The sequence below is a fragment of the Rattus norvegicus genome, chromosome 1, assembly GCF_036323735.1.
Source record: "Rattus norvegicus strain BN/NHsdMcwi chromosome 1, GRCr8, whole genome shotgun sequence".
Taxonomy (NCBI): domain Eukaryota; kingdom Metazoa; phylum Chordata; class Mammalia; order Rodentia; family Muridae; genus Rattus; species Rattus norvegicus.
Window position 1 is genome coordinate 67,580,510 of NC_086019.1, and position 19,864 is coordinate 67,600,373.

General features: G+C 40.2%; 1 pseudogene; it reads left to right on the plus strand.

Moving 5' to 3' along the window:
- Positions 1 to 1,491: 1,491 nt before the first annotated feature.
- Positions 1,492 to 19,864, plus strand: part of Fpr2-ps4 (formyl peptide receptor 2, pseudogene 4) — a 48,129-nt pseudogene continuing 29,756 nt past the window's right edge.

Consider the following 19,864-nt stretch of genomic DNA (forward strand, 5'->3'; position numbering starts at 1 on the left):
AGAGTGTACGGGCACTGGAGTCACAGGACAGCCTAGGACAGGACAATTCAATGCTGTATCTCTGCCCAGAGCTGGGGCTGGCCTCATAACTCTTGGACTCAAAACTTTCCCTCAGAGAGTTGTTCTCCCAGGAGCCTTCTCACTCCTAAGATCACAGATTCACAGGCCCAGAGGAGGGACAAGCTCCACTAAGAGACAGCAAGAACAACTAACATCAGAGATAAACAGATGGTGAGAGGGAAATGCAAGAACCTAAGCATCAGAAACCAAGACTACTTGGCATCTTCAGAACCCAGTTCTCCCACCATAGAAAATGCTGGCTATCCCAATGCACAATAAAAGCAAGATTAGGACTTTAAATCACATCTCATGATGATGATAGAGGACTTTAAAAAGGTCATAAATAACTTCCTTAAAGAAACACAAGATCCGCAGCTCCCTGATCCCAAACCCCATGGGAGAGAGAGCTCACTGCCCAGACAGATGGGCACTCCTGAGACTGCAGGGCAACAGAGACGCCAGTACTGCCCACCCTTGACCACATCCCTGGCCCAAGAGGAAACTGTACAGGGCCTCTGGATACAGGAAGATAAGGGCTCTCAACGCTGAGGTCCAGACACGGCTCGAATCTGAAGGCACCGGTCAAATAGCTCCCTGCACCCAAATCCCATGGGAGCGAGAGCTAGACCTTCAGAAGGGCAGACACACCTGGGAAGCCAGAGGAGACTGGTCTCTGCCCACATTTTTTTTAATCTTTATTAACTTGAGTATTTCTTATTTACATTTCGATTGTTATTCCATTTCCTGCTTTCCGGGCCAACATCCCCCTAGCCCCTCCCCCTTCCCTTCTATATGAGTGTTCCCCTGCCGATCCTCCCCCCATTACCGGCCTCCCCACAACAATCACATTCACTGGGGGTTCAGTCTTGGCAGGACCAAGGGCTTCCCCTTCCACTGGTGATCTTACTAGGCTATTCATTGCTACCTATGAGTTTGGAGCCCAGGGTCAGTTCATGTATAGTCTTTGGGTACTGGCTTAGTCCCTGGAAGCTCTGGTTGCTTGGCATTGTTGTTCATATAGGGTCTCAAGCCCCTTCAAGCTCTTCCAGTTCTTTCTCTGATTCCTTCAATGGGGGTCCTGTTCTCAGTTCAGTGGTTTGCTGCTGGCATTTGTGTGGGGAGCGGGTGTAGCGTCAATCTCAAGATGGTGCCTGGGACTGCTGCTGAGAAAGTAAGCCATGCCCCATAGTGAGTGCTGCGCAGCCACACCATGACGATAGATCAGGTCATGTGACATGGACCTAAGAACGGAGGAGGTTACGAAGTCTGGATGGAGGAGGTGGAGTTGAGGGAGGATATAAGGGAGTGTGCTGGGGGCTGGGAGAAGGAAGGGAAGAAAGAGAGATTGCTGCTTGCATGCAGAAAGAAAGGTTCCTGAATAACCTGCTTTGAGAAGAACATCGTGGTGTCGCTCCTTTCTGTGGGACGGAGATGGAGACACAAGTGGTGGCTCATACGGGGAAATTCGTTCAGAACTCATCGCAGTCACGGTGGCTAGCTGGTAAATTCCCAGGCAAGTGGGACAAGTTAAGTTCTTGGATTGAGACAGTAAGGTTCCCGGTTTTGGGGCAAGTTGCACCAAGCGCAAAAACAGTTAGAAGTGTTGTCAGCCACAGTAGATGATTGGGCTATTGTGAGGTGCAGTTTTCAAGGTAACATTGATAATCATTTTCCCAAGGATCCAATATTGCAATTGATTACAGCTCATCCTGTGATTTTTCCTCATATTACTTCTAAACATCCCTTAACGGACGAACCATACAGATGGTTCCAAGACGGGTTGTGGAGCATATGTAGTTGCAGGAGCAGCACCAGTTACTATACAATTTCCCTCTGCATCACCCCAAATTATTGAGTTACAAATTGTGATTAAGGTGTTTGCATTATTTCCAGGCCCTTTTAATTTGATCTCTGGTAGCCAATATGTTGTTAATATGTTACAATGTTTGGAGGTGGTGGGCAAAGTTAATTTAAAATCTACTATTGGAAAATTGGTTCTATCATTACAAGACTTAATTATGCATAGGTCTTCACCTTTTTTTGCACAACATATCCGTGCTCATACCAGGTTGCTTGGACCCCTAGCTGAGAGGAATGATATTGTAGATAAAGCCTCAAGGGCATGCATGGCCTTTTTCATTGCTTCACCTGTTGCATTGGCTCAAGATTTTCATTCATATTTTCATGTTAATTCAAAGACCCTGTCATCCCGCTTTAATATTTCTCGAGCTGAGATAAGGGATATTGTTAAAATGTGCCAAACATGTGCCCCATTATTGCCTCAGACTGGAGTGGGAGTCAATCCATGCGGGTTGTGCCCTTTACACCTATGGCAAATGGATGTTACCCACTTTCCAGAATTTGGAAAGTTAAAATATCTTCATGTTTCCATTGATACAGCTTCTGGAGTTGTTTTTGCCTCCCTACATACAGGAGAGAAGGCACATCACGTGATTGCACATTGCTTTGAAGCTTGGAGTGCCTGGGGGAAGCCTAAAGAATTGAAAACTGATAATGGGCCGGCTTATACTTCTGCCTCTTTTGTGTCCTTTTGTAAAATGATGGGTGTTCGATTGACCCATGGATTACCCTATAACCCTCAGGGTCAGAGCATTATTGAACGAGCCCATTGCACCCTAAAAGAATGTTTAATTAAACAAAAGGGATGAATTGCCTCCACTGGCTCCACCCCTAGGGAAAGATTAGCCATTGCTTTCTTTACCTTGAATTTTTTAAATGAAGATAAGCAGAGTCGGGTTGCAGCCAAGCGTCACGTCAACCCTGATGTTTCTCCTAAGGGCATGGTGATGTGGAAGGATGCTTTAACTGGTTGTTGGAAGGGCCTTGACCCAGTGTTGGTCTGGGCGAGAGGGTCTGTTTGTGTGTTTCCCCAGGATCATCGACAGCAGCTGTGGGCCCCGGAGAGGCTGACCAGAGTGGTCCAAGATGAACGAAAGGAGGATACTATGGATGTTCCTAGTGTTGCCGATGCTTCCTTTGGTGATGGCTGAAGACCTACGCTGAGGACTTTTATCTGTATTTCTCAAACCCCTGCCATTGACACATTCGGCACAAGTGTTTCCCCAGTTTTTCTCTTCTAATGCTTCGTTACTGTTACCCTTTTTGCCATGGGATGGAGAAATAGTGCCTGTCAATGATTCATTGCAGCTTCAGCTGAAATGATAATCAATCAGCTGCATGGTTTGACATGCTTATCAATAGTTTTACCAAAGCTAATGACACATGGATTTGAGGGGTGTCGTCTGCCAGTATTTCCAAAGGCAATGATACCATGCCTTCCCAACCTAGATGGGCTCCCTTTTGCAAGGGTATCCATGAGTCACTTCTGCCATGGACTGGGTGTCAGGCTAGAAAGGCAACATGAGCTGTAAAGAAGTATTTTACCTTTTCTCCTTATATTAGCACAGCCCATAATGGCTCATTTTCAGGGTATAATTGGACCTATCAGAATCCTGCTAAGGCAGTAGCTAGTAATCCTTTCAATGTGTGGTTGTTATGTGGAGTGAATGGTATTTACACAGATATCTCTCCTCTGAGCATGTTAGTGGGAGGGGGTTGGGGTAATGTAAGCTTTCATTGGAATGGATCTGTAGGGTTTGAAACCTCTGTTTCTCAACTTGCTTATGGGCTTAATGTTTCCTTTAAGGCTACGCCTGTCTGTATGTGGCCTCCTTTTGTGTTTATTGTACTGGTTCAGGAGCTTAGACAATCTATCGCCCATGTCAACTCCACACGTGTGGATGTATCTTTAGCTGGAGGACTGGCCAATTGGATCACCACAGCTGCCTCTCGGCTAAAAGAATGGGCAGGACTCGCTGGACTCGCCCTGTGCCTGATTCTTATGAGTGTCCTGGCCTTGTGGTACATTTGCCATATGTGGTTTCATCAACGCAGAACTCAAGCCTTAATGATTCAGGCTTTTGCAGCAGTGGAGACAGGACAGTCTCCTTGGTATGCTAGAGAAGTAGTCCCTGGGCGTGTAACCAACCTAAGGCAGGGATCAAACCCAAACTGTTTGTCTCCCGATGACGGGTAAGGGCCATTGCTGCAAGGGGCAACCTAAGACAGGCATTCTCTCTGCCAAAAGTATAAAGAAGGGGGAGATGTGGAGAGCAGATGTAGCGGCAATCGCAAGATGATGCCTGGGATTGCTGCCGAGTCTTATGACTAGCACCTGAAAGTAAGCCACGCCCCATCATGAGAGCTGCGCAGGCACACCATGATGATAGATCAGGGCATGTGATGTGGACCTATGAACGGAGGTTACACAGTCTGGACGGAGGAGGCGGAGTTAAGGGAGGATATAAGGGAGTGTGCTCAGGGGCTGGGAAAAGGAAGGGAAGAAAAGAGAGATTGCTGCTTGCATGCAGAAAGAAAGGTTCCAGAATAAACTGCTTTGAGAAGAATGTCGTGGTGTTGCTCCTTTCTGTGGGACGGAGACGGAGACGACACATTCACCTATGTATTTGCTGTATTCTGGGTGTGTCTCTCAGGAGAGATCTACATCTGGTTCCTGTCGGCCTTCACTTCTTTGCTTCACCCATCTTATCTAATTGGGTGGCTGTATATGTATGTTAGCCCACATTTCTGACTCTAGAGGAAAATGCCTAGCACCATCTGGGTCCCCCAGTGCACAGGGTCCCGAGGAAAGCCGGGGTAGGCCCTTCTGGTTGCTGCTCTCACAAAAAGCTGAAACATGGCTCTGAGAAATGACTCCAGGCCTGAGACCAGAGATAAGACCAACTTTTCTGCTTCAAGTGACCTGCCTGGTGGACCCAGGACACACACCCTGAGGAGCAACTGAAGACCAGTAGACAGGAACCACTACACTCCTGAAAGCAGAACACTCTGTTCTCAAAACTGGCTGAAAGAGAACAGGAAAACAGGTCTATAGCACTGCTGGCACACAGGCCTATTGGACGGTCTAAGCACTGCCAGAAATAGCAGAATAAACACCAGAGACAACGTGATGGCAAGAGGCAAGCACAGGAACGCAAGCAACAGAAACCAAGATTACATGGCATCATTGGAGCTCAAATCTCCCACCAAAGCAAACACTGACTATCCAAACACACCAGAAAAACAAGATCTAGACTTAAAATCACATGTGATCATGATGATGGAGGACTTCAAGAAAGACATAAAGAACTCCCTTAGAGAAACGCAGGTAAACGCAAATAAACAAGCAGAAATCTATAGAGAGGAAATGCAAAAATCCCTGAAAGAATTACAAGATAACACAATCAAAAAGGGAAGGAATTAAAAATGGAAATAGAAGCAATAAACAGAGAACAAAGGGAGACAATCCTGGAAATAGAAAACCAAAGGAAGAGACAAGGAGCCATAGATACAAGCATCACCAACAGAATGCAAGAGATAGAAGAGAGAAACTCAGGAGTAGAAGATTCCATAGAAATCATCGAAACAACTGTCAAAGATAATGTCAAATGGAAAAAGCTACTGGTCCAAAACATACAGGAAATCCAGGACTCAATGAGAAGATCAAAGCTAAGGATAATAGGTATAGAAGAGACTGAAGATTCCAACTCAAAAAAACCTGTAAATATCTTCAACAAAATCATAAAAGAAAACTTCCCTAACGTAAAGAAAGAGATACGCATAAAGATACAAGAAGTCTACAGAACTCCAAATAGATTGGACCAGAAAAGAAACTCCTCCCATCACATAATAGTCAAAACACCAAATGCACAAAACAAAGAAAGAATATTAAAAGCAGTAGGGGAAAAAGGTCAAGTAACATATAGAAGCAGACATATCAGATTTGCATCAGACTTCTCACCAGAGACTATGAAAGCCAGAAACACCTGGAAAGATGTCATACAGACCCTAAGAGAACACAGATGCCAGCCCAGGTAATGTATGCAGCAAAACTCTCAATTAACATATATGGAGAAACCAAGATATTCCATGACAAAACCAAATTTACACAATATCTTTCTACAAATACAGCCCTACAAAGGCTAATAAATGGTAAAGCCCACCACAAGTAGGCAAGGTTCACCCTAGACAATGCAAGAAATTAATTGTTTTGCAACAGAAAAGAAGACAAGCACAAACATAATCTCACGTCCAAACACGAATATAACAGGAAACAACAATCACTATTCCTTAATACCTCTCAACATCAATGGACTCAATTCCCCTATAAAAAGACACAGATTAACAAACTGGATATGCAATGAGGACCCAACAGTTTGCTGCCTACAGGAAACATACCTCAGAGACAAAGACAGACACTACCTCAGAGTAAAAGGCTGGAAAACAACGTTCCAAGCAAATTGTCAGAAGAAGCAAGCTGGAGTAGACATTCTAATATGGAATAAAATCGATTTTCAACCAAAAGTCATCCAAAAAGATAAGGAGGGACACTTCATATTCACAATGGAAAAATCCACCAAAATTAACTCTCAGTCCTAAATATCTGTGCTCCAAATACAAGAGCACCTGCATACATAAAAGAAACCTTACTAGAGGTCATAGCACACATTGTAGCTCACACAATAATAGTAGGAGATTTCAACACCCTACGCTCATCAATGGACAGATCATGGAAACAGAAATTAAAGAGACATAGACAGACTAAGAGAAGTCATGAACCAAATGTATTTAACAGATATTTATATAACATTCTATCGTAAAACAAAAGGATATACCTTCTTCTCACCACATTGTACTTTCTCCAAAATTGGCCGTATAATCGGACATAGAACAGGCCTCAACAGATACAGAAAGATAGAAATAATCCTCTGTGTCCTATCAGACAACCACGGGCTAAAGCTGGTTTTCAATAACAATAAGGAAAGAATGCCCACATATAAATGGAAGTTGAATAATGCTCTACTCAATGAAAATCTGGTCAAGGAAGAAATAAAGAAAGAAACTAAAGACTTCTTAGAATCTAATGAAAATGAAGGTACAACATACCCAAACTTATGGGACACAATGAAAGCTGGGCTAAGATGAATACTCATAGCTCTGTGTTCCTGCAGAAAGAAACAAGAGAGAGCATATGTCAGCAGCTTGACAGCACACCTAAAAGCTCTAGAAAAAAAGGAAGCAAATACACACAGGAGGAGTAGAAGGCAGGAAATAAACTCAGAGCTGAAATTAACCAAGTAGAAACAAAAAGGACCATAGAATGAACAGAACCAAAAGTTGGTTCTTTGAGATAATCAACAAGATAGATAAACCCTTAACCAGATTAACCAGAGGACACAGAGAGTGTGACCAAATTAACAAAATCAGAAATGAAAAGGGAGACATAACTACCAAATCAGTGGAAATTCAAAAAAATCAACAGATTTTACTATAAAAGCCTATATTCAACAAAACTTGAAAATCTGGAGGAAATGGACAATTTCTTAGACAGATACCAGTAACAGAAGTTAAATTAGGATTAAATAAACCATTTAACAACCCCATAACTCCTAAAGGAATAGAAGCACTCAATAAAAGTCTCCCAACTAAAAAAGAGACCAGGTCTGGCAGGGTTCAGTGCAGAATTCTATCAGACCTCCATAGAAGACGTCATACCAATACTATTCAAGCTATTTCATGAAATTGAAACAGATGGAGTGCTACCGAATTCCTTCTATGAAGCCACAATTACACTTCTACCTAAACCACACAAAGACCCAACTAAGAAAGAGAACTTCAGAACAATTTCCCTTACGCAAAGATACTCAATAAATTCTGCAAACCGAATCCAAGAGCATATCAAAACAATAATCCATTGTGATCATGTAGGCTTCATTCAAGGGATGCAGGGATGGTTTACTAAATGGAAAACCATCAATGTAATCCACTATATAAACAAACTGAAAGATAAAACCCACATGATCATTTCATTAGATGCTGAGAAAGCTTTTGACAAAATTCAACAGCCCTTCATGATAAAAGTTCTGGAAAGAACAGGAGTTGAAGGCCCAAACATAAATGTAGTATAAGCCATAAGCAGCAAACCTATAGTTAATATTAAACTAAGTGGAGAGAAACTTGAAGCAATCCCACTAAAATCAGGGATTAGAAAAGGCTGCCCACTCTCTTCCTACTTATTCAATATAGTTCTTGAGGTCCTAGCCAGAGCAATCAGACAACGAAAGGAGATCAAAAGGATACAGATTGGAAAAGAAGAAGTAAAACATCACTATTTGCAGAAGATATGATTGTATACTTACGTGATCCCAAAAGTTCCACCAGAAAACTACTAAACCTGATAAACACCTTCAGAAAGTGGCTGCGTATAAAATTAACTCAAATAAATCAGTAGCCTTCTTCTACGCAAAAGAGAAACATTCCGAGAAAGAAATTAGGGAAATGACAACCTTCATAATAGTCCCAAATGATATAAAATACCTTGATGTGACTTTAACAAAGCAAATGAAAGATCTGTATGATAAGAACTTCAAGTCTATGAAGAAAGAAATTGAAGAAGATTTCAGAAGATGGAAAGATCCCCAATGCTCATGGATTGGCAGGATTAATATAGTAAAAATGGCCATTTTACCAAAAGTGATCTTCAGATTCAATGCAATATCTGTCAAAATTACAATCCAATTCTTCAGAGAGTTAGACAGAACAATTTACAAATTCATCTGGAATAACAAAAATTCCAGGATAGCTAAAACTATCCTCAACAATAAAAGGACTTCTGGGGGGAATCACTATCCCTGAACTCAAGCAGTATTACAGAGCAATAGTGATAAAAACTGCATGGTATTGGTACAGAGACAGATAGATAGACAAGTGGAATAGAATTGAAGACCCAGAAATGAACCCACACACCTATGGTCACTTGATTTTTGACAAAGGAGCCAAAACCATCCAATGGAAAAAAGATAGCATTTTCAGCAAATGGTGCTTTTTCAACTGGAAGACAGCATGTAGAAGAATGCAGATCAATCCATTCTTATCTCCTGTACAAAGCTTAAGTCCAAGTGGATCAAGGCCCTCCATATCAAACCAGATACACTGAAACTAATAGAAGATAAAGTGGGGAAGAATCTCGAACACACGGCAGTGGAGAAAATTTCCTGAGCAAAACACCAATATCTTATGCTCTACGATCAATAATTAACAAAAAGGAGTCTCATTAAACTACAAATCTTCTGTAAGGCAAATGACACTGTTGTTAAGGCATAATGGCAACCAATAGAGTGGGAAAAGATCTTTACCAATCCTACAACTGATAGAGGACTTATATCCAAAATATACAGAGAAGTGAAGAAGTTAGACTGCAGCGAGACAAATAGCACTATTAAAAAAAGGGACTCAGAGATCAACAAAGAATTCACAGCTGAAGAATGCCAAATGACTGAGAAACACCTAAAGAAGTGCTTAACTTATTTAGTCATAAGGGAAATGCAAATCAAAACAACCTTGAGATTTCACCTCAAACCAGTCAGAATGGCTAAGATCAAAAAGGCAGGTGACAGTAGATGTTGTTGAGGATGCAGAGAAAGAGGAACACTTCACCATTTTGGTGGGATTGCAGACTGGTACAATCATTCTGGAAATCAGTCTGGAAGTTCCTCAGTTAATTGGACACTGAATCACCTTAGGACCCATCTATACCTCTCTTGGGCATATACCCAAAAGATGCCCCAACATATAACACAGACGTATGTTCCACTATGTTATAGCAGCCTTATTTATAATAGCCAGAAACTGGAAAGAACCCAGATGCACTTAAACAGAGGAATGGATACAGAAAATGTGGTACATCTTCACAAGGGAATATTACTCAACTATCAAAAACAATGACTTTATGAAATTCATAGGCAAATGGATGGAACTGGAAAATATCATCCTGAGTGAGGTATCCAATCACAGGAAAACACACATGGTATGCACTCATTGATAATTAGATATTAGCCCAGTTACTCGAATTACCCCAGATGCACAGAACACATGAAACTCAAGAGGGATGACCAAAATGCGAATGTTTACTCCTTTTTTAAAAGGGGAACAAGAATACCCTTGGGAGGGAATAGAGAGGTAAAGTTTAGAACAGAGGCAGAAGGAACACCCATTCAGAGCCTGCCCCACATGTGGCCGATACATGTAAAGCCACCAAATTAGATAAGATGGATGAAGCAAAGAATTGCAGGCCGACAGGAACTGGATGTAGATCTCTCCTGAGAAACACAGCCAGAATACAGCAAATACATAGCTGAATGCCAGCAGCAAACCACTGATCTGGGAATGGGATCCCCGTTGAAGGACTGAGAGAAAGGACTGAAAGATCTTGAAGGGGCTTGAGACTGCATAAGATGAACAATGCCAACCAACTAGAACTTCCAGCAACTAAGCCACTACCCAAAGATTATACATGGACTTACCCTGGGAGCCAACCGCGTAGGTCAGAATGAATAGCCTAGTAAGATCACCAGTGTAAGAGGAAGGCCTTGGTCCTGCCAAGACTGAACCCCCAGTAAACCTGATTGTTTGGGGGAGGGCGGTAATGGGGTGAGGATGGGGAGGTGAACAACCATATAGAAGGGGAACAGGAGGGGTCAGTGGGATGTTGGCCTGGAAAGAGGGAAAGGGAGTAACAGTTGAAATGTAAATAAGAATACCGAAGTTAATAAAGATGGAGAAAAATAGAAAAAAATATAAGAGAACACAGGTAAACAAATAGAAGTCCTTAAAATGGAAATACACAAAATCCCTTAAAATATTACAAGAAAACACAACCAAACAGGTGAAGGAATTGAATAAAGCCATCCAGGATCTAAGAATGGAAATGGAAACACTAAAGAAAAAGCACAAAGAGAGACAACCCTGAGGATAGAAAACCTAGGAAAGAGATCAGGAGTCATATATGCAAACATCCCCAACAGAATACCAGAGATAAAAGACAGAATCTCAGGGGCAGAAGATAGCATAGATATCATTGAAACCATCATCAAAGATAATGTAAAACACAAAAACCGCCTAATCCAAAACATCCAGGAATTCCAGGACACAGTGAGAAGATCAAACCTAAGGATAATAGGTGAAGAAGAGAGCAAAGATCCCCAACTTTAAAGACCAGTAAATATCTTCAACAAAATTACAGAAGAAAATTTCCCTAACCTAAAGAAAGTGATGTTCATAAATATACCAGAAGCCTACAGAACTCCAAATAGATTGGACCAGAAAAGAAATTCCTCTCATCACATAATGGTCAAAACACCAAATGCACAAATCAAAGAAAGAATATTAAAAGGTGTAGGGAAAAATGTCTAGTAACATATAAAAGCAAATATATGAGAATTACACCTGACTTCTCACCAGAGACAATGAAAGCCTGGGCAGATGTCATACAGACCCTAAGTGAACACAAATGCCAGTCCAGGCAGCTCTGTTCAGCAAAATTCTCAATTAACATCGACAGAGAAATTAAGATAGTCCATGACAAAACCAAATTTACATAATATCTTTCCACAAATCCAGCCCTACAAAGGATAATAGGTGGAAATCTCCAACACAAGAGGGAAACTACACCATAGAAAAGGCAAGAAAGTAACCTTCTTGCCACAAACCCCAAACAAGCTAGTCAAAGAAACATAATCCCACCTTTAACAAGAAAAATAAAATGAAACAATCACATTCCTTAATATGTCTTAAAACCAATGGAACCAATTTCCCCCCAAAATGACATACATTAACAGATTAGATACATAAACAGGACCCAGAATTTTCCTGCACACAGGATACATACCTTAATGACAAAGACAGATAGTACCAAAGAGTAAAGATCTGGAAAAAAATTCCAAGCAAATGACTTCAGGAAGCAAACTGGAGTAGCCATTCTAATATCAAATGAAATCAACTTTCAATCAAAAGTTATCAAGTAAGATAAGGAAGGACACTTTATATTCATCATAGGAAAAAAAATCTACCAAGTTGAACCCTCAATTGTGAATATCTATCCTCCAAATGCAAGGACACTCACATTTATAAAGGAAACTTTACTAAAGCTCAAAGAGTACACTGCACGACACGCAATAATAGTAGGAGATTTCAACATACCACTCTCATCAATGAACAGATCAGGGTAACAGAAACTGAATGGTGACACAGTGAAACTAACAGAAATTATTAACCAAATGCACTTAATAGACATCTATACAACATTTCATCCTAAAAAAAAAAAAGAATATACCTTCTTCTCAGCACCTAATGGCACCTTCTTCAAAATTGACCAAATAATTGGTTACAAAACTGGTCTCAATAGATACAAGGAGATTTGCATAATCCCATGCATCCTATCAGATCACCATCGACAAAGACTGGTCTTCAATAACAACAAAACAATCAGAAAACCCACATACACATGGAAGCTGAACAATGCTTTACTCAATGATAACTTGGTCAAGGAAGAACTAAGGAAAAAAATGAAAGACTTTTTAGAATTTAATGAAAATGACAGCATAATATGCCCAAACTTATGGAACACAATGAGAGCAGTGCTAAGATGAAAAGCCATAGCTCTGAGTGCTTCCAAAAAGAAATTGGAAAGGAAATACACTAGCATCTTGACAGTACACCTCAAAGCTCTAGAACAAAAAGGAGCATATTCACTTAAGAAGAGTAGAGGGTAAGAAATAATCAAACTCCGAGCTGAAATCAACCAAGTAGAAACAAAAAGGACTATTCAAAGAATCAACAAAACCAGGAGCTGGTTCTTTGAGAAAAATCAACAAGATACATAAACCCTTTGCCATCCTAACCAGAGTGTAGAGCAGAGAGACTGTATCCAAATCAACAAAATTAGAAATGAATAGCGGATCGCTTCTCGGCCTTTTGGCTAAGATCAAGTGTAGAAATGAATAGGGAGACATAACAACAGAAACTGAGGAAATTAAAAAATTATCAGATCCAATTACAAAAGCCTATACTCAAAAAAAAAAAAAACCGGGAAAATTTAGGCGAAATGGATAATTTTCTAGACAGATCCAGGTACCACAGTTAAATCAGGATCAGATAAACCATCTAAGAAGTCCCATAACCCCCAAAATTCTCCTAACAACAACAACAACAACAACAACAACAACAACAACAACAACAACAGCAAAAGACTAGGACCAGGTGGGTTTAGTGCGGAATTCTTTCTGAGCTTCAAAAAAGACCTAATACCAGTACTCTTTAAACAATTCCACAAAATGGAAATGGAAGGAATACTATCTAACTGGTTTTCTGAAACCATAATTATGTTTATACCTAAACCACACAAAAATCCTATAAAGAAAGAGAACTTCAGATCAATTTCCCTCATGAATATTGATGCAAAAATACTCAATAAAATTCTCACGAACCAAATCAAAGAACACATAAAAATGATCATTCACGATGATCAAGTAGGCTTCATCCCAGAGATGCAAGGATGTTCAACAAGGAAATCAAACAACCCAATCCACTATATAAACAAACTCAAGAAAATAAACCGCATGATCATTTCATTAGATGCTGAGAAAGCATTTGACAAAATTCAACACCTGTTGATGATAACAGTCTTGGAAAGATCAGGAATTCAAGGCCCATACCTAAACTTAGTAAAAGCAATATATAGTAAACCAGTAACCAAAATCAACGTAAATGGAGAGAAACGTGAAGCAATCCCACTAAAATCAGGGACTAGACAAGACTGCCCACTCTCTTCTTATCTATTCAGTACAGTACTTGAAGATTTAGCCAGAGAAATTAGAAAACAAAGAGAGGTCAAAGGGATATAAATTGGAAAGGAAGAAGTCAAAATAACACTATTTGCAGATGATATGATAGTATACTTAAGTTGCCCCCAAAATTCCACCAGAGAACTCCTATAGCTGTTAAACAACTTCAGTAAAGTGGCTGGATCTAAAATTAACTGAAACAAATCATTAGTCTTCTACTTCTGTATCCATTCCTCTGTTGAAGAAGATCTAGTTTCTTTCCAGTTTTTGGCTATTATAAGTAAGGCTGCTATGAACTTAGTGGAGCATATTTGCATGTTATATGTTGGAGCATCTTTTGGGTATATGCCCAGGAGAGGTATGGCTGTGTCCTCAGGTAGTTCTATGTCCAATTTTCTGAGGAACCTCCAGACTGAATTCCAGAGTGCTTGTACCAGCTAACAACAATGGAGGAGTGTTCCTCTTTCTCCACATCCTTGCCTGCATCTGTTGTCACCTGAGCTTTTGATCTTAGCCATTCTGACTGGTGTGAGGTGGAATCTCAGGGTTCTTTTGATTTCCATTTCCATGATGACTAAGATGTTTAACATTTCTTTAGGTACTTCTCAGCCATTCGATATTCTTCAGCTGAGAATTCTTTGTTTAGCACTGTAGCACATTTTTAATTGGGTGATTTGATTCTCTGGAGTCTAACTTCTTTTATTTTTTGTATATATTGGAAATTAGCCCTCTATCAGATGTAGGGTTGGTAAAAATCTTTTCCCAATCTGTTGGTTGAAGCTGTGTCCTATTGACAGTGTTCTTTGCCTTATAGAAGCTTTCAAATTTTATGACTTCCCATTTTTCTATTTGATCTTAGAGCATACGCCACTGGCGTTATGTTCAGGAAAATGTCTCCAGTGCTCATGTATTCGAGGCTCTTCCCCATTTTTTCTATTAGTTTGAGTACATCTGGTTTTATTTGGAGGTCCTTGATCCATTTGGACTTGAGCTTTGTACGGGGCAATAAGAATGGATTGCTTTGCATTCTGCTGCATGCTGACCTCTAGTTGAACCAACACTATTTGTTGAAAATGCGCTATTTTTTCCAGTGGATGGTATTAGCTCCTTTGTCAAAGATCATGTGACTATAGGTGTTTGGGTTCATTTCTGGGTCTTCAATTGTGTTTCATTGATCTACCTGCTTGTCTCTGTACCAATACCATACAGTTTGTATCACTATTGTTCTGTAATACAGTTTGACGTCAGAGATGGTGATTCCCTCAGAAATTCTTTTATTGTTGAGGTTAGTTTTTGCTATCCTGTTTATTTTTGTTATTCCAAATGAATTTGCAAATTGCTCTTTTTAAGTCTGTGAAGAATTGTGTTGAAATTTTATGTGTATTTCATTGAATCTGTAGATTGATATTGGCAAAATGGCCATTTTTACTATATTAATCTTGAAAATCCATGAGCCTGGGAGATCTTTCTATCTTTTTTTTTTTTTTTTTACATTTTTTTTTTATTAACTTGAGTATTTCTTATATACATTTCAAGTGTTATTCCCTTTCCCGGTTTCCGGGCAAATCCCCCTCCCCCCTCCCCTTCCTTATGGGTGTTCCCCTCCCAACCCTCCCCCCATTGCCGCCCTCCCCCCATAGTCTAGTTCACTGGGGGTTCAGTCTTAGCAGGACCCAGGGCTTCCCCTTCCACTGGTGCTCTTACTAGGATATTCATTGCTACCTATGGGGTCAGAGTCCAGGGTCAGTCCATATATAGTCTTTAGGTAGTGGCTTAGTCCCTGGAAGCTCTGGTTGCTTGACATTGTTGTACTTTTGGGGTCTCGAGCCCCTTCAAGCTCTTCCAGTTCTTTCTCTGATTCCTTCAACGGGGGACCTATTCTCAGCTCAGTGGTTTGCTGCTGGCATTCGCCTCTGTATTTGCTGTATTCTGGCTGTGTCTCTCAGGAGCGATCTACATCCGGCTCCTGTCGGTCTGCACTTCTTTGCTTCATCCATCTTGTCCAATTGGGTGGCTGTATATGTATGGGCCACCTGTGGGGCAGGCTCTGAATGGGTGTTCCTTCAGTCTCTGTTTTAATCTTTGCCTCTCCCTTCCCAGCCAAGGGTATTCTTTTTCCTCATTTAAAGAAGGAGTGAAGCATTCACATTTTGATCATCCGTCTTGAGTTTCGTTTGTTCTAGGGATCTAGGGTAATTCAAGCATTTGGGCTAATAGCCACTTATCAATGAGTGCATACCATGTATGTCTTTCTGTGATTGGGTTAGCTCACTCAGGATGATATTTTCCAGTTCCAACCATTTGCCTACGAATTTCATAAACTCGTTGTTTTTGATAGCTGAGTAATATTCCATTGTGTAGATGTACCACATTTTCTGTATCCATTCCTCTGTTGAAGGGCATCTGGGTTCTTTCCATTTTCTGGCTATTATAAATAAGGCTGCGATGAACATAGTGGAGCACGTGTCTCTTTTATATGTTGAGGCATCTTTTGGGTATATGCCCAAGAGAGGTATAGCTGGATCCTCAGGCAGTTCAATGTCCAATTTTCTGAGGAACCTCCAGACTGATTTCCAGAATGGTTTTACCAGTCTGCAATCCCACCAACAATGGAGGAGTGTTCCTCTTTCTCCACATCCTCGCCAGCATCTGCTGTCACCTGAGTTTTTGATCTTAGCCATTCTCACTGGTGTGAGGTGAAATCTCAGGGTTGTTTTGATTTGCATTTCCCTTATGACTAAAGATGTTGAACATTTCTTTAGGTGTTTCTCAGCCATTCGGCATTCCTCAGCTGTGAATTCTTTGTTTAGCTCTGAACCCCATTTTTAATAGGGTTATTTGTTTCCCTGCGGTCTAACTTCTTGAGTTCTTTGTATATTTTGGATATAAGGCCTCTATCTGTTGTAGGATTGGTAAAGATCTTTTCCCAATCTGTTGGTTGCCGTTTTGTCCTAACCACCGTGTCCTTTGCCTTACAGAAGCTTTGCAGTTTTATGAGATCCCATTTGTCGATTCTTGATCTTAGAGCATAAGCCATTGGTGTTTTGTTCAGGAAATTTTTTCCAGTGCCCATGTGTTCCAGATTCTTCCCTAGTTTTTCTTCTATTAGTTTGAGTGTGTCTGGTTTGATGTGGAGGTCCTTGATCCACTTGGACTTAAGCTTTGTACAGGGTGATAAGCATGGATCGATCTGCATTCTTCTACATGTTGCCTTCCAGTTGAACCAGCACCATTTGCTGAAAATGCTATCTTTTTTCCATTGGATGGTTTTGGCTCCTTTGTCAAAAATCAAGTGACCATAGGTGTGTGGGTTCATTTCTGGGTCTTCAATTCTATTCCATTGGTCTATCTGTCTGTCTCTGTACTAATACCATGCGTTTTTATCACTATTGCTCTGTAATACTGCTTGAGTTCAGGGATAGTGATTCCCCCTGAAGTCCTTTTATTGTTGAGGATAGCTTTAGCTATCCTGGGTTTTTTGTTATTCCAGATGAATTTGCAAATTGTTCTATCTAACTCTTTGAAGAATTGGATTGGTATTTTGATGGGGATTGCATTGAATCTGTAGATTGCTTTTGGTAAAATGGCCATTTTTACTATATTAATCCTGCCAATCCATGAGCATGGGAGATCTTTCCATCTTCTGAGGTCTTCTTCAATTTCTTTCCTCAGTGTCTTGAAGTTCTTATTGTACAGATCTTTTACTTGCTTGGTTAAAGTCACACCGAGGTACTTTATATTATTTGGGTCTATTATGAAGGGTGTCGTTTCCCTAATTTCTTTCTCGGCTTGTTTCTCTTTTGTATAGAGGAAGGCAACTGATTTATTTGAGTTAATTTTATACCCAGCCACTTTGCTGAAGTTGTTTATCAGCTTTAGTAGTTCTCTGGTGGAACTTTTGGGATCACTTAAATATACTATCATGTCATCTGCAAATAGTGATATTTTGACTTCTTCTTTTCCGATCTGTATCCCCTTGATCTCCTTTTGTTGTCTGATTGCTCTGGCTAGAACTTCAAGAACTATATTGAATAAGTAGGGAGAGAGTGGGCAGCCTTGTCTAGTCCCTGATTTTAGTAGGATTGCTTCGAGTTTCTCTCCATTTAGTTTAATGTTAGCAACTGGTTTGCTGTATATGGCTTTTACTATGTTTAGGTATGCGCCTTGAATTCCTATTCTTTCCAGGACTTTTATCATGAAGGGGTGTTGAATTTTGTCAAATGCTTTCTCAGCATCTAATGAAATGATCATGTGGTTTTGTTCTTTCAGTTTGTTTATATGATGGATCACGTTGATGGTTTTCCGTATATTAAACCATCCCTGCATGCCTGGGATGAAGCCTACTTGATCATGGTGGATGATTGTTTTGATGTGCTCTTGAATTCGGTTTGCCAGAATTTTATTGAGTATTTTTGCGTCGATATTCATAAGGGAAATCGGTCTGAAGTTCTCTTTCTTTGTTGTGTCTTTGTGTGGTTTAGGTATAAGAGTAATTGTGGCTTCGTAGAAGTTTCTCGGTAGTGCTCCATCTGTTTCAATTTTGTGGAATAGTTTGGATAATATTGGTATGAGGTCTTCTATGAAGGTTTGATAGAATTCTGCACTAAACCCGTCTGGACCTGGGCTCTTTTTGGTTGGAAGACCTTTAATGACTGCTTCTATTTCCTTAGGAGTTATGGGGTTGTTTAACTGGTTTATCTGTTCCTGATTTAACTTCGATACCTGGTATCTGTCTAGGAAATTGTCCATTTCCTGAAGATTTTCAAATTTTGTTGAATATAGGTTTTTATAGTAAGATCTGATGATTTTTTGAATTTCCTCTGAATCTGTAGTTATGTCTCCCTTTTCATTTCTAATTTTGTTAATTTGGACGCACTCTCTGTGTCCTCTCGTTAGTCTGGCTAAGGGTTTATCTATCTTGTTGATTTTCTCAAAGAACCAACTTTTGGTTCTGTTGATTCTTTCTATGGTCCTTTTTGTTTCTACTTGGTTGATTTCAGCTCTGAGTTTGATTATTTCCTGCCTTCTACTCCTCCTGGGTGTATTTGCTTCTTTTTGTTCTAGAGCTTTTAGGTGTGCTGTCAAGCTGCTGACATATGCTCTTTCCTGTTTCTTTCTGCAGGCACTCAGCGCTATGAGTTTTCCTCTTAGCACAGCTTTCATTGTGTCCCATAAGTTTGGGTATGTTGTATCTTCATTTTCATTAAATTCTAAAAAGTTTTTAATTTCTTTCTTTATTTCTTCCTTGACCAGGTTATCATTGAGTAGAGCATTGTTCAATTTCCACGTATATGTGGGCATTCTTCCCTTATTGTTATTGAAGACCAGTTTTAGGCCGTGGTGGTCCAATAGCATGCATGGGATTATCTCTATCTTTCTGTACCTGTTGAGGCCCGTTTTTTGACCAATTATATGGTCAATTTTGGAGAAAGTACCATGAGGAGCTGAGAAGAAGGTATATCCTTTTGCTTTAGGATAGAATGTTCTATAAATATCTGTTAAGTCCATTTGGCTCATGACTTCTCTTAGTCTGTCGACATCACTGTTTAATTTCTGTTTCCATGATCTGTCCATTGATGAGAGTGGGGTGTTGAAGTCTCCCACTATTATTGTGTGAGGTGCAATGTGTGTTTTGAGGTTTAGTAAGGTTTCTTTTACGTATGTAGGTGCCCTTGTATTTGGGGCATAGATATTTAGGATTGAGAGTTCATCATGGTGGATTTTTCCTTTGATGAATATGAAGTGTCCTTCCTTATCTTTTTTGATGACTTTTAGTTGGAAATTGATTTTATTTGATATTAGAATGGCTACTCCAGCTTGCTTCTTCTGACCATTTGCTTGGAAAGTTGTTTTCCAGCCTTTCACTCTGAGGTAGTGTCTTTCTTTGTCTCTGAGGTGTGTTTCCTGTAGGCAGCAGAATGCAGGGTCCTCATTGCGTATCCAGTTTGTTAATCTATGTCTTTTTATTGGGGAGTTGAGGCCATTGATATTGAGAGATATTAAGGAATAGTGATTATTGCTTCCCTTTATATTCATATTTGGATGTGAGGTTATGTTTGTGTGCTTTCATTCTCTTTGTTTTGTTGCCAAGACGATTAGTTTCT